At 42.0% G+C, this 22,089-nt stretch overlaps 1 protein-coding gene and 1 long non-coding RNA gene across 6 annotated transcripts in view; one reads left to right on the top strand and one right to left on the bottom strand.

Moving 5' to 3' along the window:
- Nucleotides 1-22,089, top strand: part of ZNF608 (zinc finger protein 608) — a 101,122-nt gene that overhangs the window by 14,487 nt on the left and 64,546 nt on the right. The gene's annotated exons all lie outside the window — the stretch shown is intronic.
- Nucleotides 7,708-19,403, bottom strand: LOC116662686. The gene is made up of 3 exons (XR_004318683.1): nucleotides 19,094-19,403; nucleotides 16,086-16,088; nucleotides 7,708-7,717 (listed from the first exon to the last, which is right to left on the bottom strand). It is a non-coding gene; the product is annotated as an uncharacterized LOC116662686 (long non-coding RNA).

Below are 22,089 nucleotides of genomic sequence, written 5' to 3'. Positions count from 1 at the left end.
GTACCAAAGCATTGGAGTGTCTCGGGTTTAGTATTTGCAGAAAGGTGGTACTCTTAAAGAATGTAAACAGCCAGATTACTGTTGTATTTTATAGTAGTGTTCAGTCCTCAGCATCTTGGCAGATTGATATCAACAGTAATAATGCGCTTTAAAGAGGTGTGAAGAAATTTATTGATGGTCAAGTGGTTATGTTGATCACATTACTTTGTATTAGTTTCTAAATAACACCTTCACATGTAAATAGATCCTTTTTTTTTTTGTCTGCAGCATGGTCACAGGTAATCATTAAAAGCTCTGTGTTGATTGATTTATAATATCCTTTTTGAATGTGCTATTTTCCATCTCCGTAACCAGGAGGTGGAGCATTTATTTCACTATGTTTAAAAAATAAAACTTATTTTGAATGATGTATTCTGTATAGAATATAAATTATTTAAATTTCTTGATTTAAAAACTTTCAGCTGTGGCGGAATTCCACAAAAGAAGTAGGCACGCTCTTTGTATTGCTGCTTTTCTTCTTAGTCCATGACTTGTAGGAGTAGAAATGGCCAGAATGAAATCCTTCAAAATTTAAAATGTGGGCCTTTTAGATTGTAGAGACCTCCTGGGTTAAAAAGAAAAAGAGAAAAGAGTGGCTCCACAGTGAAATGCTGACAATGGGCTCGATTGTGCCGGCCCCTCGAGTCCAGGGGTTCACTAATTACCCTTTAATGAGGTCGGTCTGCCCCAGCCTTTTCCCTACCTTGGGAGGAAAAGCACACAAGACAGTTGGAGTTCAAGTGGATCTTGCTGTATTTGCAACTTAGCATAACTGCTTTGAAGGCCCCCAGGGCGCTTAATTGGGGCTGGGCATTTTTGTTTTGGGGGAGACTCCACACAGCTCCCCCATTGTGTGTGTAGAAGCCACGGTGTGTCTTGGAAACATTACATGCTTTTGTTGATAGTGCATAGTTTTATAAACTCCAAATGAGCTTATTGCCTTTTAACCATTGGGAGCACTAAATAATAGAATAACCTAGAAGTCTCTGGGTTGGGTATCCGCCAAGCAGTTTTAAAAAAAAAAAAAATGAATGAATGGTTTAATTGTAGAGGAAACCATTTGTTTACACATTAAGATTTATTCAGGCACCAAATCCTATGGACCAGGAGGTGAAAGAATGAGGCTGTAAGGTATAGGAACTGAATGCTCAGTGTTATGTTTTGTGATCATGCTTAGCTGTTTTTACTCTTGTTTTTTTTACAAAAGAAGAATGAATTGTTGAATGGTGAGAACTGCTTGGCCAAGTGTACTTTTTAAGCTGTAAAGAGAGAGGGGAGGAAGGCGGAGGCGGATTGTCATTTCTTTGCTGCCTGATCAGGAAGCTAAAAACTTAAGGTTCTCCGAGTTGAGAGGGGGACACTGGCTGGTGCTGAATTTTCCTGTTCCAATGAGGGGGGCTGGTGATGGTTCTAGTAGAGGTAGGCAGGAAGAAGTGGGGAGAAGGTATGTGGGAAAGGGGTGGTTGGTGGAGACCCTTTGTTAAAACGGCCCTAGACAGTGCATTCTCTTGAATAACTGGGACCCTTTACAGAAATTCCGCACTATTTCATTAGTTAATGGTACTGAATAGAGAAACTCTCCAGCAACGGCAGTGAAGTGATACATCTTTTTTTTTTTTGATGCAGAGGCAGGGGGAGCTGTTGCCGGGCAGCCAGAATTTCAGGGTGTCTTTTCTTTCTTTCTTCTCCACCCTCCCACCCCAGGGTCGAGGCTGTATCTTAACAGTAGAAGACCAGAAATCCCGGCATTTGGTCCCATTGTAGTTGTAGTCCTTCTGACCTGTTTGTGAACAGTGGGCTTAAGGAAATCACTAGTAAAGCGTTTTCTAGAAGTTTCATTTTGAACACTCCCAAATTCACTGTTTTTTTTTTACGTTAATCTTCCTGGGAGTGAAACCCTTTATCTCAAAGTATTCCTTTGTGTATAAACTGTCACCCTAACGATAACTTCGGCTACTTACGAGTATTGTTTCTGCATGATATCTGTTTGCTGTTTGGCCATGAAGAAGCTTGTTCATTCAGTAACATTAAAATGTCTTGTTTGTTACTTGATGCATATTTGATAAATTGAACTTTCAGTTATGTTAAATTGGCTTAACATGATCTTGTTTTGGTTTTCTCCTTACTAAGTTCTGGTACTGTCGTTTTGGCACGATCCTTTTGAAATGTCTTGATTTTCCAGTCTAAACCATGGCTCATAGCTTCATTCTACACATCTTTCTCTTGGGAGGTGGTGAGCAATGAGGGGATTGTAGGAATGAGGAAGCAGAGAGGATGCAAATATTTAGTTCTAAGTGGTTTCGGCCTTGTCAAACTAGTGACTTTTTAAGGTGCTGTTGTTCATTCAGGATGCTTCTCTATGAACATTTTCTATTTTAGTGAAAAAAGAGACTGGGTTTTACTTCTGTGAGCATCCGACATCATTTTTAAAACTTCAGACTTTTAAATCTCGTAAAATTTAGCACTGTGATCGTCACTAAGTAGACTAAACTTGTGTAAATATGTTTTTTAAAAATCACTCCCCCCAGTCACGTTTTACTAAGGAGGTACATCCCTACAAATGCTCACCTAAATGTTTTTATTTCTTTGGGTGTAGTCTGACTGTTAATATGTGCTCAACCTAGGTTTACTGAGCAAACCAAACAAAAGTGCAAAGATAAAAAAACATAGCTCACATTCATATTTATGACAGCCTAGAGGCTTTGCAAAATTGAAATCTCTCTGCAGTTTTAATCCCTCCTGGAAAGTCCCCTTAAGGCTCCTCCCAAAACCACCCTCAAATTGTCAGTACCTCTACAATGTGAATGCTCCTGAGGATTTTAAACGGCACCTACACATACCATGTATTTCGGTGAGTGTCGTCTGTGTTCATGTGTACAGAGAGAACTGGGAACTGGTGCTGAACTTCTGCCCTTGTTAACAAGGGTCCCCCTTGTGTCTGGTTCCTCCTCTCTAACATGTTCTGTATACTGTTTTAACTGGATACATTTTTATTGCCGGTATAAATGTGAAACGAAAAATGCTGACCTTTTAAAGATGCTCTGAAAATGATTTTTCTAAACCTGCTTACACCAAAGTCTAGTACTTTCTATTTTAGTTCATATTAAAGTCTTAGTTAAAGTCTCCTTTGAAAGGCTGGCATATGAACCCATAAGCCTGCTGTAAATTCGTGGACATTATTTCCTTGTAAAAACCCGTGTTTTCCACTCACCTGGAGTTAGTACAGCTACGGAGTTACTTCTGCTGATATTCCTGTCCAGTTTTAGATTGGGGGAAGTTCTGTACCATCTACAGCTGTTACCCTATGATTGGCTGATGACACGAAATCACTTACCCTTGTTGGAATTTCAGCTGAAATCTTAAACACATTGAATTTTCCTTTTTTGACACTTAATAGTGAAATCTGATGAGATGTGTATGTAGCTTTTCACACTTGAAAAATCTAGAAAATGTCCAGTGTATTCAAATCACATTTTTACTGGTGTTCAACACATAGATACAGATCTCTTCAAATCGCCTCTGAATTTGGTGAGCAGCTTTTCAGCACACACCAGTAGTAGGAGGAAGTTAAACGGGGGAGGAAAAATAGGTACTGTTTTATCTTTTGTCAGTTAAAAAAGTCCTGCAAGGTTTTTGAAGAATTTCATCTTGGCTCTTTTGTAACTCACTCTGGGGTCTAAGGAGCAATACTCACTGTACAAATATTCTGTGCGACGAGGTCTATTTGCCTCCATGTTATCTGAGCCTGAATGTGCGTGCATAATTGGAGAGATTATTGGAGAGACAGTGTTTTGCTGTGGTAGATGTGGTTTAAATCCTAGCACTGAGCATAGCATTTACTTTCTCAGCTTACCCACAAAATCTGTGACTAATTTAGTGAATGTGAAGACTGTAGTCCAGATGGTTAGGTTTAATTGTAAAAACTGGAAAGATTTCAAAGTACCCTTTGGGGAAGTGTGGGGGGCGAGGAGAGGGGATCAACAACTGAACAACAAAAGAGAATGAAAAGTGACTGTAAGTCACTAAATATAGCATATTTGTACATTACACATTTATAAATACACACACACATATATGTCTGTATATACGGTCAAAGAAAACTTGAAGAATTTATTATACCAGTCAGCATGAACAGCTTCCAGGATCAAGAAGAGAAGTGACTTTTAATGTTTAACGATTTAGTATGTTCTCTTTCAAGTGTTTCCTACTATGTGTGTGTTTGGCCTTTTCTGGGCTCAAAATAGGTTTCCTCTCAAGTATGCTGAGAAGATACCACTTCCATATCACCCTCTATTCCTGGTTAAAGAGCACTGGCAGTTATCTCATCAAACAGAGGAAATTACCACTCTTGCCCAGGCCGTGGTGGGTGTCCCCTGGCTGGGGTGCTCTCTGAGGCCCGGGTGGCGAGATGATGGTGAGTGCTACGGGGTGATGGTGAGTGCTGCGGAGAGACCAGTCTCTCTTTTTTTTTTTAAATTGAAGTATAGTTGATTTTTTGCACTTTTTGTTTGTTTGGGGAGTGGGTAGTTAGATTTGCTTATTTACTTCTTAATGGAGGTATTGGGGTTTAAACCCAGAACCTTGTGCTTGCTAAGCATGCACTCTTCCATTGAACTGTAGCCTCCCCCACCAAATATCCACTGATTCTGAACAGTTCTTGCCATGCTCTTTTGAGTACAGGCATCTGAGCTAATGCTTTTAAAGCTCCTCAACACCTTCTGGCTGCTTCCTCTACAGACCAGAGCTTAAAGGATAGAATATGTCCCCTCCTCTTGTAGTTGGGACACCACTGACCTAATAACTTGGACCAGTAAATTAGCTTTGAACTTGGTAGGCTAATAGGGCTCTCCAGCGGACTTAACTTGTATTACGTGGGGTTATAAGGGGAGATAGAAGGAAGGAGAGAAAGGTATCAGGGACAGGAGAAGGGTTAGACCGCGGGGATCTTGAATGGCTGGGGTTCATGGCATAGTGATCTGCAAGGCAAGCAAATGGAGACATGTCCAAATATATGTATGTATATATATTCTAATTATTACACATAATCATATGTAATATATTACATAATAATATAATATATACAATTATATTTCATAATATTGCACAAGCATAGAGAAGTGAGTTAAATTTATATGTGTTATGTTTACCATATACAGTGCTTTAATATTTGATTATTGAGCCCTCAGCATTTTAAAATGGCACAAGGAACAAGCCTGAGGTTGTCTTCCACGGTAAGGAAGATAAGCAGGAGGCCAGCCATGTCGGGCTAGTGGTTTCAGATTATGGAAGACTTGTGTGCTATAGGCCAAGAGAAGGTGCTTCCTGAGGAGAAGTAAGTGTAGATCTTGGAGGTGATTATCACCCGTGGGAGGGCTAGATAAAGCCAAGGTCAGCTACCCCAACGCAGAGGTGGCCTTTGTGTTGATCCCCTTGGTTATGTTACTTTTAAAAATATCTTTCTTTTACCATCTGATATCTCCCCATCTGCCTAGAGCCTAATTTTTCTCCATTTATCAAGAGCTTTGCTTTATAGTGATCCATTGACTTAAGTGATTAAGTGATGTTAAGATTGTGCCACTGCCTTACTGTGAGAAGACTTTTAAAGGCCCAAGAATGGTGCTCACATGTGGGGACTGTGTAGTGGGAGGAGGGGCGGGGGGGGGGCTCCCTGGTGTCATAATCACAACTTTGGGACAGTCATCTTTTCTGCCCTCAGAGCTGACTTTTTTGTAAAGCTGATTTTGGAGAGAACCTCATCTGCAGATGTTTGTTTGTTTCTTTTTCTTTTTTCTTTTTTTTTTTTTTTAGTGGAGGTACTGGAGACTGAACTCAGGACCTCATCAGCATGCACTCTACCACTGAGCTATTTCCCTCCACCTAGATGTTTCTCAGCATTTGAACAAGGTGGAAGTGATGAGGTTGAATTAGAGGCTGACATTGCTTTTTTTTTCCCCCTTCTTCCTGATTTCATGGTGGATATTGTGAGAGACTTTTATAACTAATATAAGGAGTGAGGTTCAAACAGGGACCTAACAGGCAGGTGAGAGCCTGAGGGTTGATACTGCCATTAAGTTACGGGGTGAGGCAGACTTGATAGTAGTATAAATGTCATAAATCTCTATTTTGCATATTTGTTAATGTGTTTTCATATATATGCACATTTATGCAAGTTGGGTTTTATTTGCACATTTCTACTATATCTGATGAATTTGATTTGAGAAATAAAAATAGTAGAAGTAATGTGCATAACTGAAAGAGATCTGTGAGGGCAGGTGTAGAAGAAGGTCAAGGCTTCTGGCATTCTAAGGACACAGGTCAGAAAGATGAAGGGTGATAAACTCACCGGTATACCTGTCAGCTCACTGCAGCCCAGAGTTCTCCATAGTTTGTGCAAGCAGTGGTGCCTCTTACGTCTTCTGAAGCCTTGATTTAGGGAAAGAAGAGGGTTTTAGGGCTGACAAAGCACATGGTTGTATATTTTTTTCTGTTGGAAACCCTGGAACATCTCAGGACCCAGTGGAAAAGAGATTTGTTAGAAAAATGGAGTACAAATTTTGCCTACTTGTTGAGAACCTCTTGCTTTGACATTACTTTAGGACTTTGACTCAAGGAATTGGGTGGAAGAGATGAGTAGGAAGCAGGGTCTGGTGTAGGTATGGTTTTGAAGCCCAGTTACAGGGTGGAGAGCTGGGTCAAGTATGAACTTGAGATGGGAGAGAAAGAATTACGCTGACTTGAGGGGAATCAAACCCTGTTCTCCCCATTTGATTAAATATTTGCACTTTTTTCTTTGGACATGCTTGCTAGTGTCTCAGCTGACTGCACATGCATTAAATCCACCTAGATAATACCCATGGAATGTGTTCTGGGCAGACTGTGTCCGTACTGGATTGGGAGTCAGGCGCAGGTCAGGTTGTGGAGGGCCTAGTTGGCCATGGTAGAGACTCTGAATATGATGAGAAACATATGGAATTTTGAGCAAAGGAGTGACATGATGTGGTTCGTTTCTAAAAACTTGCCCTTGACTGCTGTGTGGAGAAATGACTAGAGAGAGAAATAGGGAAATGAGTTACCGAGACTTTTTCATTTGTCCATGCGTGAGAGGATAGACTCCTTGGTGGTCGTGGAGGTGGTCAGAAGTGCCCATTGTCTAAGATTGTGAGGACAGGACTTGGTTACAGCGTGGTGAGAGGATGAGAATTGAGGACAATGTCTAGGATTTTGGGGTGGTAAAATCAAGAGTTGGCGACACACTTTTGATTTACTCCGCAGCTGTGAAGTGACGATGCCCGATTGAATGGCCAGTGCTGGAGGCATTGATTGGAGGAAGTGGGTATGAGGTGGGCTCTAAAGTTGTGGGACCAGAAGAGGTCACCTAGAGAGTCCAGTTGGGGAAGATGGGGGCCCAGGGCTGAGCCACGGAGCATTAGGGGGAGCCAGCACTGCATCCAGTGAGGAGGAAGAAAACTGAACCAGTCTGGTGTTTCTGGAAAGGAGTGAAGAAATTCTAGGAAGAAGAGTGTAATCAGATGTGTCAAATGATGCCAGGAAGTCAGGTTAAGGTGAGACTCAGAATTGATTCCTTCCTGACTTTGGAAAAATGACTGTTTTTGGTGATCTTAACACAAGTGGTCCTGGTTTGAGGGGTGGGTGAGGGGAGTAAAAGTCTGACTGGAGTCTTGGATTTTTCTTGGAAGGTGAGGACAATGTTTAGCTTTTATGTAAGAGACATCATTCATTCAGGGAATATGTATCTATAGCTGTCATTTTTTAATGTCATTTTAATGTCGCCTGTATGCTCATGGGAATGATACCGGAGAGGGAGAGAAGCTCATCATTCCAGAGAAAGAGGGGATAAGGTGCCCTGGAGTAGGCGTGGGTCTGGGGTGGGGAAGATCTGGTGCACGGGTGCATCTGTGGGCCTCTGAAGCTGGGGCAGGTCCCCCATTGTAGTAGGAAGAAAGTCAGAAGATGAGAACAGATAGCAGGGGGTGTTGGTAGGTTTTGTGGTGGAAAAATGAGCAAGTTTTCTTTTTTATCATGGGTGCCAGGGTAGCGTTGCTATGTTTAGGGATTCTTTTTAATGCAGTTACTTCAGAGGGTGATTCAGTGTTCATACCTTCATTCTCTGCCTTCTCCTGCAGCTGAGAGAGCTTTGACTGTGTTCTGACAGTAGAACTGTTAGAAGCGGGGAGGTGGCCATGTGGGCCTCAGTTTATTCTTTCGTTCATTCCTTCACTCAGCACGTATTTTTTGAACACGGATTATGTGCCAAGCACAGTCTGGGTCCCGGAGGTACAGTCAACAGTCTCTGCTCTCATGATGCTTATATAGCTAATTCATTTGGGACAAATAAATACATTTTGCTTGGTGTTAAGTGCTGTCATGGAAAATCAAGGGAGGTGGTAGGGAGGGTTGGTGGAAGAGTTTGTGTTTGTTTACATTGGAGGAGGGACCTGATATCCTGTGAGGAGAAGCCATTTGACCCTCTGGGGAGAGAACTTTCTAGACCAAGGGAACAGCCTGTGTCCAAGCCCTGGAGGAGGGAGAGTGTTTGGTGTGTTCTAGGAGACACCAGGGTTGCTGGAGCTGAATTGGGGCAGAGTGGGGGCCGGGGGAGGGGGCGAGCAAGGAGATGAAGCTCAAGAGGGCGCCTGAGGCCAGGCTCCCGGGAGCCGTGTGGAACCAAGTAAGACTCTGAGATGAGGAGGGATTGGGGTTGTGAGCAGGGCAGGGCCAGGCTGGGACTTAGGTGACAGAAGGGTCTCAGTGTGTGGAAACCTGGCTCTGTTCCTCCAATGTTTTGACTTCATTCTAGTTTCTAAGTGTTAGGGAGATGGAGAGGGTTATCTTGTGAATTTTATCAACGGATTTCAGGTGCAGGATCATAAATAGTAAGTTTTTTTCTCCCCCCAGAGAGTGGACAATATGGTCCCTTCCTCAGAAGACATTAAAAAGAGACTATTACTTTCCTCAGAGCGAATGATGACTGGATGTCTCTAGTTGTACACACACACACACACACACACACACACACACACACAATCGTATTAAATGGTCAATCACCACTAAAATGACTAACTACAGAAATTTAAAATGATCAGTCATAGTATAAATAGAAACGCTGCATTTTTTTTTCTTGCACCCCCTTAGGGCTCTTGTATATTCTCTAGGGGCTTAACACGCCTCCTACTTTGGAGACTGATCTAGAGCCCTGAGAAACTAGTTGCGTTATTAAAATAGTTTTTATTTGACTTAAAATTTAAAAAGCAGTATATAAATTGATGAACTGTACGCAAATATTATATAATGGAAGGTAGGTGGTTTTACTTCCCCCTTAGACCCACTCCCCAGAGTCAACTCCTTTTAACAGTTTTGTATGTCTTTCTTGAAATAGTCTCCATATGTTCAAGCCTGTGTATTTATATATCTCATCTCCTTATACAGATCAGAGCATATTAAAGAAACAGACCTGCACCTTGCTCTTTTCACAGACCTGTTGTCTTAGATATCAGGTTCCCTTTCTACCTTTCATTCCAACATTTTTTTTAACAGATTCTCTGCTAATAGCATTTAGGTGTTTTCTAGTCTTTTTCAGTTATAAAATGTTCTGGTAAATCTTATTTTGAATGCGTTTCAAAATTGTCTTCAAACTTGATTTCATCAGTTGCATTCCCATCAACAATGGAACCTGTAATGCCTACATTTGTATGATTTAATACTGTGAATTCTAATGTTTCTGGCTGTAATCTGTGATAATCTATTAGTCCACTTTTACAATTTGCCCCTTTCATGTTTATAAGCTGTTGTATCTCCTACATATTGACAGTTTATAACCTTGGACTGATTTTCTAGTGAGTTATTGGTCATTTCTCACTGATTTTAAAGTATTTCAGTTTACATTAATAAATACACTTTTCTTCATGTTTTGCAAATACTTTTCACGTACTTGCAATTTTTCCCCACCCCTTCTGATTTATCTTTTGATGCTGTTTATGCTAATTTATTTCTTATATAAATGTCTTAAATTGTGTAGTTAAGTTTATAATTTTTTTTCCCTTTTATGGCTTCGGGGTTTTGGTGTAGAAAGACCTTTCTCCAAGATTATTAAAAAAAATTTTTTTGTACTGTTTTTATGATAGTTGGCAATCTTTATGGTTTTCATCTGGAAGGTGAACATGATTTTTCATCTTTTTATGGCTTTTGGGGTTATATTTCAATATAAGTAATTTTCGATCCAAAATCCTTGAACCCTAGAATTGAAAGCAGTTTCTTAATCAGAGCTGGGCATCTGAATCACCTGAAGAGTGATTACTTTTTTCCTTTCCCCAAATACCCAGCCCCAGAGCCCCTACCCATTTGAGGGGGGCTTCTTTGTGTGCATTTAGAAAAAGCTTCAGATAGTTCATTAGAAGATGTCTTTTTTTTTCTCTTCTCTCCTCTTAAAGGCAGATGTTAGGAAGGTTATTAGAATTTCCTGTGGTTGTTGCTGTTCTTGTAAGATTTGTTAATAGAAAAGTCACCACAGTATTGCTTTAAATATGGCTTCATCAAGTGTTTTACAGGTGGTTAGTTAGTGTACTTGGTCAGATGGGAGGTAGAGCAGGACGGACTAATGGTTTGCAGCTCCAGCCCTAGGAGCATTTAGAGCCAGGTGAATGCTCTTACTAGTGTTTCTTAGACTCTGAGAACAAAGGCATCCCTGCACCATGAACTGCTTAAGTAGTAAAGAGGAGTCATGGCTTTGCTTAGTTAGCCATTTGGTTTAGGAGCATGAAGTTAATTGCAGTGGAAGCAGGAGGAACTGTTTGGGGAGTGTGTAAAGCATGCAGTTTGAGTATTATGGCCGTGAGGTTGATCTCTGGAGGTCATCTCTGCTGGTCAGCTAGGCTTCAGAAAATTGCCAGCCTGCTCTCACGCCATCTCAGGCAGCAGAGCATAGCCACTGAGTCCTGCTGATGCTGGCCACATGTGACCCTCAGGAGACTGTGTCCTGTGGCAGGCGCTTGACTGCAGTTCCTGCCTGGGGGGTGACCCAGGGGAGAAGCTCTGGAAGTGAGGACTGAGAGACTTGCTCTCACTTGACGCTTGGGCGATGACTTCTCTATGACCCTGGGCAGAGTTTCTATTTGGACCACTGTGTCTTAGTTTCCTCTTGGAGTAGTTTTTCTGAATGTCCTTTTTGTTCCACAATGAGTGTAATTCCCCGCACTCATACTTACTGCACTGGAGACAGGTGTCTTTTACTTGCAGCGCTTCTGTTTTGTTGCTGTTAGCTGCGGATGCACGTTCCCCCTGCCAGCCTGCAACCCTGGAGGAGGGCCTGGATGCCACTGGCCTCAGCACCTAGCACTGTGCCTATTCTAGGAAATGCCCAGTAGCTATTTGCTGACCTCGGTTCTCTCTTAGGGTTGCAGAGAGAGGATAGCCTGAAGCCAGACTCTGTTGGGTCCATATCTTCCATCTTTCTTCCGTGGAGAGATCACAGGCAAAACTGTTGCTGGAAATTATCTGGATTTTTGTATATCTTGCATTTATGCAACATTTAAAATTCTTTAAAGCACCATCACCTGTATATAACTGGTTACATCCAACCTGCTTTCCTGGATCTGGTAGAGCGTGTCTGTTGAATTTTAAAGACTAAAGGTAAAATGCCTTACCCAGAAGGGCTATGCTGTGTCAGAATAACAGATTGCAGTGGCATCCTGCTTGCTGGCAGATTTTTGTCTGATGATTTCTTTGTCACCCACAAAACCCTCAGGGACAAAATGGAAGGCTACTCCTAAAAAAAAGAGTCATTATTCAAGTGAGAGAGAAATGTCTATTGTAATTTACAGCCTACGTGTGACTTTGGGAAAATTGTTTAAACCAAATTAACAATCCTATTTGGAAGAGGAAAAAAAGGCCAGTTCAGGATTTTGGAGTTTTGTAAGATCTAAGGAACTCAGGGATAAATTTGGTATATAATCATTGATTACAGTCATATGTCATTGGTAGTCATAACTGTTGTTAAATAGAAGAGTGGTTTGAGTTTTACCTTGAAGTTGCCCATTAAACTCAACATGTTATTAAAATATATTTTCCAAAAAAATATGCTTGCCAATATACATTGAATAGGTGAAATATGTGTGTGTTGTGAACGTCTTTTTCTCCTCTTCTGGTGTTGCTGCGTTAGGTAGCCAGTGCATGGTTCTGGTTCTTCTAGGGTCTCTGCTAAGGTGCTTTTTTAAAAAAAACAGCAATGTATTTTAGTGGAGGTCCTGGGGATTAAACCCAGGACCTTGTGCGTGTATTAGATGCATATATTAGATCCTGTATTAGACATTATCAACAAAGCTTGGGAATAATTTCTTTCTGAGACCGCCCCCCTTCCCCCTAGTAAGTTTCCCAGGTGCAGCGTTTACTCAGAAGGCTATTTCTTTTCTAATATCAAAGATGCAATCAGTAATTGTTAGTCTTTGTACAAGGCCTAGCATCTAGTTGCTGAAGAAATGTTAGTTGAACTCATTAACACCTTAAATTATGTTTAAGGACTTCTAAAACCATACCCTGCAGGTTTTTATGACAGTCTTCGAAGGTCATCAGGAAACAGATTATTGTCCTGGTTTTGTAAGCGAAGAAACTGAAGTTTAGAACTAGGGCAGTGCCTTTACCTAAGCCAACGTGTGTTGAGTATGCACTGTAATGAGAGAGAAACACGACTCCTTCCCTTGACTTCACCACTAGGTCAGTGCTTCTTAGGGCTATTCTAGGTCGTGATTTTATTGAGCATATATGGACTCTCTCTCCAGGGGGAAAAAAAAGGAAGAAGGAAGTGCACCTATGTGCAAACACATGAACCTTTGCTTCTCTAATTACAGGATTTCTTAGACTTCACTAAGTCTTTGAACCCTAGGTAAAGAATTTTTGGTTCAACAATTGCTTGTCAGCAAGCCCTTGAATTAAGTGACCTACTTAGGGGCCAAACAGCTTGATTACCGAGAAGCAACAGGAACCCGATGCCTCTTGTTTCTCCCCTAATGATTTTTCCCACTACCCCATGCTGATTTTGAAATGATCAACAGCAAATGAAATATTAGGAAAACATGCTAAACAGAAAGTTTTCTACAAATAAAAATGCAAACAGATCTCTTAGTGGTGGAGGATACCCAGGCGGTGCATTTTGTAGTAGGGCTTCGTATATTAGGGAGCCCGCGGGAACCCTTAGTTGCCAGCTGTTAGGTTTAACCTGATCATTTACAAAAATACAGCAGTCCTCACTGGTGCGTATGTTAGAAACTGATAAAACCAAAATAAATGCTGTGCCCGTGGCATGTATTTTTGCGAATGCTTTCTCTGTGTGGGTTGTGAGAGCTGGCTTAATTCTAATTGTAGAACTATCAGTGGGGTTTATATCTGTCTTCCTGAGGTAGCTGGAAGGAAGATACTTATGCACTTAAGGTTAGTGACCACACATTTTGATTTTTGCTCTACATGGGAGAGAGCCGTGCTGATTTGAAGCTCATTAGTGTGCAGGTTAGTACTAGTCGCTTCTCTTAGTTAATTAAATGTTGGAGGGCCGTGGAAGTGGAAGAGTAATGTGAGGTTTTACCAAATTTCTGATTTTTGGAGGTAGAGACAAAGTCAATAGATTGTGTCTACCATGCATCTTAATTTAAAAGTAATTCACTGATTCCATAATGCCTCCATTTGTTTCATTCCAGCGTTTAAAAAAGGGACAGGAAGAAGGCTTGCCTGTCGTTCCTCACCAAATAGCAGTTTTGCAGACCCTTACAAGTTCCCATATGTTAGTGAAAAACATTTCCCAAGAAATTGGCAGCATTGGACTTTGTAGCTGATGCCAACTACTTCCTTGGGCCAATTCAACAGAGAGGAGAGGGGAAAAAATGCCTTGTTTTAGTGGCTGAATTACTCTGACAAGCTTTCACATCGCCCCTCCTCTTATTAATATTCTTTTTGATGTGAGCTTGTAAAACAGAGGATTGGCTGTTAATCTCCAAGATCTCAAGGGTTTTTGGCGGTGGCCCATAATTGATGTGTTCACATGGCTGTTGTCTGACTACTAATGATTAGACAGCAGTGTTATCTCCCAGCTCCATCAATGTTGCTTATAAATCACACTTGATAAACTGCAGTTTCATTACTTCAAAGAATCCCAACGTGTCTCCGTACTTTGATAGAGCTGCTGGAGGCGTCTCATGTTTCCATGACAGCTTAGATTAGGTTTATTTTTCATTTCTGTTTGACAAAATATTAGACTTTCCAAGGTACTTGGAGAATGATAGGCAGAGAAGGATTACCTGCTCTCGGTGGGCAGATGTCCAGTTTGGGGTAGCAGGATGTATTTTTGCCTCTGCTACTCTGGCCCGGGTGAGATGGAGTGGGGCCCTGCAGCCTGGGGCTGGGCCGCTCCGAGAGAAGAAGGGAAGAGGAGGAAGCTCTCAGAGTGTGGGCCTGTGCTGACTGTGGCATGGCTGCAGTCGGCCATCCAGAACTGTGAGCTTGCACTGTAACCATTCAGTCACAGTGTGTGCCGACCCCCTGCGTCACGGCATGACTCCGCTCTGCAGAAGGGCGAGAAAAAGCCAGACGGTTTTACAGGAGGAAGAGGTAACAGCCACAGAAATTGTATCTGTTGTCCCCATTCATTGCCCATATGGAGACACTTCGCTGGCCACACACACACACACCCAGAGCCCCCTCTTTGCCCAGAACCCTGGGCTCTGCAGAGACGAAAGTGGGTTGCACGTTGCATACACACAAAGGGCTAAGGCTGGACCCTCTGCTGAGTCTTGGGCCCTTTTTCTGTGATAAGTGCCCATGTCCTTGAGCTAACTTTCCTCATCTTTAAAAAAAAAAACAAAAAACCCCCCCAAAACTAATTTCTACCATCATTTTTGCATATCCTTGAGGGCTGTGTTCTTCTAGAGCCCCTTAAAATTCTTTTTGCTAATATTGGTTAATTAATCTTCACTTACATCTTGAGATCAAATACTAGATTTCAAAGGAGTACTTATTTGTGATTTTAGGAACTGGGTTTCTTAAAAACTGGGTTTTAAAAACCCCATTGCTTTTAAGAGACATTTATATCGGTTTCAGATATGTCAGAGATTAACGATTTTATCGAACTGTATGATTTTTATTCAGAATAAAAGTATATGGCCAATATTGGGAGTTAGAGGTTTTGTTAATAAATTGTTATACAGACTTACCAGAGTTCTAGTATGTAAGAATGTAGGCGAGCACATGTAACAGCAAAAACTACCTGAAACAAATTCCCCCACTCCACCCCCTAAAACAAAACAAGAGTCCCGAAAGATCTCAGTGCTTCAGGTTTATTATTAAAGATATTTAAAATTGTTGGTTAAAACAACCACTTGAGAGATGTGCTTTTTATATACTGCTTGGTATTTTCCATACATAAAAATGTTTCTCTAGTTCAGCTTCTTTACTGGAGTCCTTACGTTTATAAGTATTAGTGTTGAAGAACGCAGGTACTTAAAATGCTTATCTTAAAATGATTTGTGGTCAAAGGAAATGCCCTTTCTGGAAAATTAAACCAAACAATTTAAATGTAAGTTGTTTTGGTTCTGGTTATTAGATGTTAATGCACTGTGGGAAAAATTCATGATTAACTTAGAGATGATAGTCTTTCAGGGATGTAAATGGATGCTTCATTTAGTTTTGATACATACAGGAACTGTTTTAGAGTTTCTCATGTAGCTGTGAAATATGGAAAAAAAGTCTATTCAGAGGAATTGAGTCTGTTTTTGATTAAATAAAATATGTATGTATATATAAGAGCTGGATGGTAATATTAAAAATAAAAATAATTGGAATATTTTAAAAGATTTTTTATACCATATTTAAATGATTTTTGAAGTAGAATATGTATATTATCTATGAGTTTTGTGAAGCTTATTACCATTATGGCAAAAATAAGTATGCATTTTTTAATTTTAAAAAGATACCAGTTCTTCTTGACTGATGATTTAAGTCATAATTCAAATCAACTAGATTTAAATTTAGCTTAGTTTGATGCTCACTCACTTTGCAGGTGTTTAGCAACTAACTGGAATTTACTGTGCTATTAAGGGAGTGCATAATAGAAATATACATTTTACTGTAAATATGAAAAGCTCCGTCACCCACCTGGTGCTTAGTTTGATGTTAGTATATAGAATGTGTCCTCCATCATTTGCTTTGTTTTTGCGCTACATCATACAAAAATTTCTTATTCATGGGTTACATGTCCACTAAAAATTTGTGGCCACCTGTTTATTTTGGAGCTGATCTTTTATGGTTCTATGTGAAGAGGATTTAGAGCAGGCATTCTCTGATAGCTACGAGATTGAGTGAACTGCCCTCCAAAATTAGTCTTAGTAGTTTGTTATAGCCATCTAAAATCTGTTCTGAACTGAGACATGGTGAAATGACACATTCTGGAACTATGGAAGCTAAGATAGCGTGACCCTGTCTCCCATTCCCCCAATAGCCCTCATTCCTCTCCGACACTAAAGAGTAACTAAAATGGATTAGTGACGTGTGCTAGCATACATAGATGACCAACTTATTTTTATTTATGTCTGTGATTTCTTTTGAGACCTTTCACAGAGTTTACTTTGATTCTTGAAGTACCCCTACGGAATAGCTAAGGCCAGCCTTCTTAATGCCATTTTAGAAGATCCTGCTTTCACTCTGAGGTTTAGGATTCCTCCCAGAACACCAGTCTCTGGAAGAGAAAGAATCATTGTGCCTCCCAAATAATATCAGATCATATACCTGATTCTAAATAACTCACAGTGTTCAATTATAGATTCATCTCCAGACATTTTGAAGTTTTTCATTTTTCATTTCATTTGAAAAACTATCCTCCGGTTTCCAGAGAGGGTTTTGAAGGTATCGGTTTAGCTACGTGACACATGGAACAAGTCCTGAAAACACTGCTGTTGAGGGTGGTGAAAACTGTGTATGCGGGGATGACAGGGACCGCTCGCGTTGTCTGAGCACTTAATACGGGAGGGGGACAGTAAGGACTTTGGGTGATCTCATTTCACGTGTCTCTCACACTAAATGCAAGTCAGTAGTATTATATACTAAGATCCCCAATTTATAGATGAGGAAACTGAGGCTTAGCAGAGCTAAGTGAAATTGTAAGACGATTCAGCTGGGAAGTAAATGATCTAAGAGTCAAACACAGAGACTTTATTAATGACATGATCTTATTTGGTTCAGAAGGGTTAGTGTGATGCTTGGCATGAGACCTTGACCTGTCTGTCCTGATACTCTGTGGGAAGTAGCTTCTGGGATGGATGATCGCTTGATTCATTCCTAGTTCCCAGCCAAATGTGTTTGAGAGCAATAATTTCATCTCATTCATTCACGTCAGAGGAAGTTAAGATAAAACATCTTGGTTTTCAAGATTTAAGATGTTACCGAAACCATATTGTAATTACATAGGATACTTACAGTTTCTCTGTTCTTATAGGGATTGAGAGGTATAATTGATCAACAATGTTGTTATTTCAAAAAACTTCACTTGTGTGTAAGTTCTGTGCAGGCAGGGATCTTGGGTGTCTCGGTTATCATTATATTAGTGGCCAAGCTGTCGTAGTAAAGAGATGCTCAATAAATATTTATTGAGTTTTAAAGTTATGACTACTCAAGTTTGAATTGAAGTGTATACCTCTTGTGTCTCTTTTCTGGATTATGACTCCTCTGAGTTTTATTGGGAGAGTTCAGAGTAGTAGTACATTAAATTTTTCTTCTTTTTTCCTCATTCAGAAATGGATCTATGTGCTGGCTTCTTCTCATGCCTGTGCTTCTCCCTTCTTTTTTCCTGCTCTCTTCCAACCCCTCCCCCACCCCGTAACATACATTAGAGTCAACCGGGGAACCTTAGTGAGCTATTGGCAGTACAGGCATCTCCCATTAACCCGACCAGGGGCCAGCACACACTTTTTCTGTAAAGGACCCATAGTAAATATTTTAACTTTCTGGGTCCAAATGCTAAATCTTACATAATATGTAGGTACTTATATGATGAGGGAGAGAAAAGTCTCTACAGATTTTTCTTTAATCGATGAAAATTAAAATCAAATAATAGTAATTGAGTCCAATTTGTTGGTAATACAGGTCTGCGAATGAGAAGAATGGAATTCTCTTTTTAGGGGTGAGTGGTGGTATTATTTCACTTAATATGGACTCAAACTTAATGGTTGCTGTCATTAAATTGATTACAAATTTCATTTGTGAAAGACATTCTTAGCTTGTGGACTGTACAAAAAAATTGGCAGCAGGCGGGATTTGGCCCACTGGCCTTTGTTTGCTGACCCTTGAATTAGACTGTGGACTGAAGACGTCCCAAGCAAGGTAGACTGCTTCTGATAATCTCCCTCTGTAAAGGCCCACTGCTTGGAGACTGGGAAGGGAAGGTGTTTGCATTGGGGGAGTTGGGATTTGCAGGCGGGAGCAGGAACACAGGGAACAGGCGATATGCTTTGAAGGTACTTGAGAAGGAAGATGGAAGAGGAAGAGAGTGAGTTTATCCCTGTTCAGGGTCCATCAGTGATTCTCAAGGGGATGTGCCTTGGACCCTTCGGGACATCACTCTGGGAAGGGCAGGATGAGGTGGGGGCATCTGAAAAAGCATATTCAGGATGCCCGCTGGTTTTGTGATACAGCCTCCTGAAGTGAAATTCTCATTATCTTCTCTGGCTGCTGGTGACACATGCATTGCAGGAGCTGGCATTTGGGGGTGGAGTCTGGGTATCACGGATCAAGTCATCGAATGGAAAAGAGGTGGCTGCTGCCATGGTGTTGGGTCATTATTTCTTCACCTGGTTTGAAAAAGAAAGTTCTGGGGAGGAGTTTGGGCCACATTAGGGGGCTACCAGCCGCTGTTAGGGTGAAATTAAGGGCTAGCCCTTAAAAAGCTAGCAGTCATGGTCTCCTGGTAGGTAGAGGGGAGAGAGGGGCCCCGAGCCAGCTCCCCAAGGGTGGGCACTGTCTCCTCTTGAATTCTCTGTGGTGTTGGCCACCAGGCCTCCCAGACGACTGTGACCTTAGAGCCCGTCCCCTTTGATTTCGGTCACTCACCTCTCTCCTGGTTTGCTGTGACCTCAGCAGCCGTTCCTCCTCTCTTTCTGCCCCATCAGCGTTGGGTGAAGGGTTCTGCCCCTTCTCTGTATTTTTCACTTTTTCCCTGAGCCATCCTGTCCTCTCTGCTGGCTTCACCACTTTCTCTCTGCCAGTGACTCCTCTCTAGTCTAGATAATTCTTTTGAGCTCCAAACAGTTCTGTCCATCTGTGTGCTGGATGTGGCCCCACCGTCCTCTGCCTATCCTCCCCCTGCCAGGGACTGATGCCCATACCGACTAAAACAGACACCTGGGGCTGGTCTTTGAGTCTCCCCGCTTCCCCCGCCTTGCTGAGCACAGCCTCTCCTCCACCCGCACCGCAGCTGCTACCTCTCCCATGGACAGCTCTAGGGGCTTTCTAACTGCCCACCTTTCCTCCCCCAATTTCAGCCCCCGCGTGTCTCTTCTCCCCACGCTCCCTGTGTGCTTTTTACCAAATGAACTGTCAATCCTCCGGTGCCTCTCCTCAGCACTGTCTTCTACCTTGGCAGTAATCCCCCAGATTCTTTGCCTGACCTGGACTCTTCCTGAGCTGTCTGTTTCTCCAGCCTTAACGTTCCATCTTCTTCCTGACCCCCTAAGCCTCCAGCCCCTTAACTGACTGGTCCAGAATGGCTTGACTCTGCTTGCGCCTCCTGCCCTTCCCCAGGCTCAGCCCTGCAGTTCCTTCAGATGTGTCTTGCATACTCCCCATCCCACCTGTTGGTGGTCCCACAGAGCCCTGGGCCTGACTGCCCACCCGCGCCTTGACCACACACACTGACTGCTCTGCGGCCACTGCTAGTCTCTCCTGCAGCCTCGGGGCCCTCAGGGCACCTGGAGCAATGCTCAGCACATTGTGGAACCTGGCAAAAACTTTTTAGATGAGGGAACGACTTCCCTGATGGTGAGGTGGCTTTAATCAGTAGTCCTGATAAAGAGGGGAGCATGGGGTCAATACACCATCTCCCTGTCACACAAACTAGGTCCTAAGACGACCTTGGTTTGTCCATTTCAGGACTTCTGCATGAGGGGTTGAAGGAATAGTCCTGATCTTGTGCCTTCTCCCTTCTGCATTAGCATGTTTTCTTTTCTTCTCAAGTGGAATGGCTTGGCATCTTTTTATTAAAAATCAGTTTTTAAAACAACCATGGAAGTAGGACATGTTCGTGAGAAAATTCATGCAGCACAGGGGCTATAAAGTGAACGGTGGTCCCTCGCCCCCTGCATGTTTTTATATGGGTTACTTTTCTGGAAGGATGCATAAGACACTGTTAGAAGAGAAGATCTCCGTGGAGAATGACCTTTTGGCTTTTAAAGGCTGCTCTGTTCTCAGGAGGGAGGATGGAAATCTGGGCCTGGGAGCAGCTTTTTTGTGGGGAAACTTTTGAGTTACGGTACAGGGCTTGATAGAGGACAGGGCCGCCCGCGCTGGGAGAGTCTATGGCCTCTTGTTTTGCTCCTGACCCTGAGACATAACTTAACCTCTGAAGACTTCAGTTTCCCCAGTTTACAAAGTCGGATGAGGAAACTCTTGCCTTTCAGTCGAGCTGAAATAAGAGTGAATGTGAGTGTCTTCAAGGGGTCCTTGAAAACGGGTATGGAGAAGGCTGGGAGAAGCTTTGTAATTTTTTCTTGCTCTGTAACCTTCCATCTCTGCGATGAACTAGGGAGAGCTTTCCTGACTTGTTTGAATGGTTACGAAATTAAAATTTCAAAGCTTTCATTAAGAGAGTGTCAGCTATTTTGAATCAGTGGTTGGGAGGTATGGAAATGAGGGATAAGATATTCATACGGAGCCTTAGACAATTTACGTGAGCATCCTTTAGGTTTTGCGGGGAGAGGAAGGAAGCCAAAACTTCCCCTCCTGTGCCTGGCCCACCGTGCTGCCGAAAGGAAGGCTTTGGCCCCTTCCAAGGCACCGTCTATTCCCATCAGGCACTTCCTCATTATTGAATTTGTCACGACCAGTATGTATTGTGTTTATAACTCAAATGTCTAAAATATTAGTTGAAAATATTCCTTTTAGGTGGCTGTGGGTGAGACTCCCCTACTCTAAAGAAAAGGAGTGCTGTTAGTTGAGAGGATTAGGAATAAGGTAATTTCCCCCCCAAACAGGCTTTTCTTCCCTTCTTTTCCCTTCCTTTCTCCTTTCTTTGACTCATGTCTGTGGCCAGAGAGGGGTGAGGGTGAGAGGCTCCAGCCTTTCCCTAACTTCAACCTAATGTCGAGGAGAAATTGAGATCATGCAAAGACAGGCAGTGCATTGGCGGCCAGTATCTACCCTCGAGTCAGAGTTTTGAAATTGATGTTCATTTATCCATGTGAAGCACAAACCAGAGTTAAAAATCCAGTTTTACTGGACTTCTTCTTCTTCTTCTTCTTTTTTTTTTTTTGGTTTGACCCTTCAGGATTGGGGACCAGATCTAATTGAAAGAAATGGAAATTGTGTGGAACTTCGACACTGAGTGTATAAAGGGATTCGTGAAAAGGAATTATCCAAGAAGATAGACTTTTTTAAAGTACCTTCACCACTGCCTCCTTTCTTTGTGGCTTCTTTTTGTGTTTTAAGTGTTTTTGGAAATAGGCAGGATGAGAGGAAATCAGAGAACCCTTACGAGTAAGAGGACAACACTGATCATCACCTGCTGTTTAAAGCAGGCGCAGCTCTCTGAGCAATGGATGATGTCAGTGGCATTTCCAGAACAGATGGAGAATCTGTGGCTCAGCCATTGGACAGTATTTTTTTCCCCCTCAAAGAACACACATGAGGCTGAGTGTGTGACAGCTGATGTGGTCTGGTGGGAAGTGCCCAAGGCTGAGTCCCTGTGTCCCCTCCACCTCCTCACTGTCCTGTGGAACTCTGCCCAGCTACAGGAGGGCCTCCTAGGGGAGAATTTGGTTTGGCTTCAAAACAGTAACAAAAGAAACT

This window comes from Camelus ferus, chromosome 3, assembly GCF_009834535.1.
Source record: "Camelus ferus isolate YT-003-E chromosome 3, BCGSAC_Cfer_1.0, whole genome shotgun sequence".
Taxonomy (NCBI): domain Eukaryota; kingdom Metazoa; phylum Chordata; class Mammalia; order Artiodactyla; family Camelidae; genus Camelus; species Camelus ferus.
This window is presented reverse-complemented; position numbering and strand designations above follow the sequence as displayed.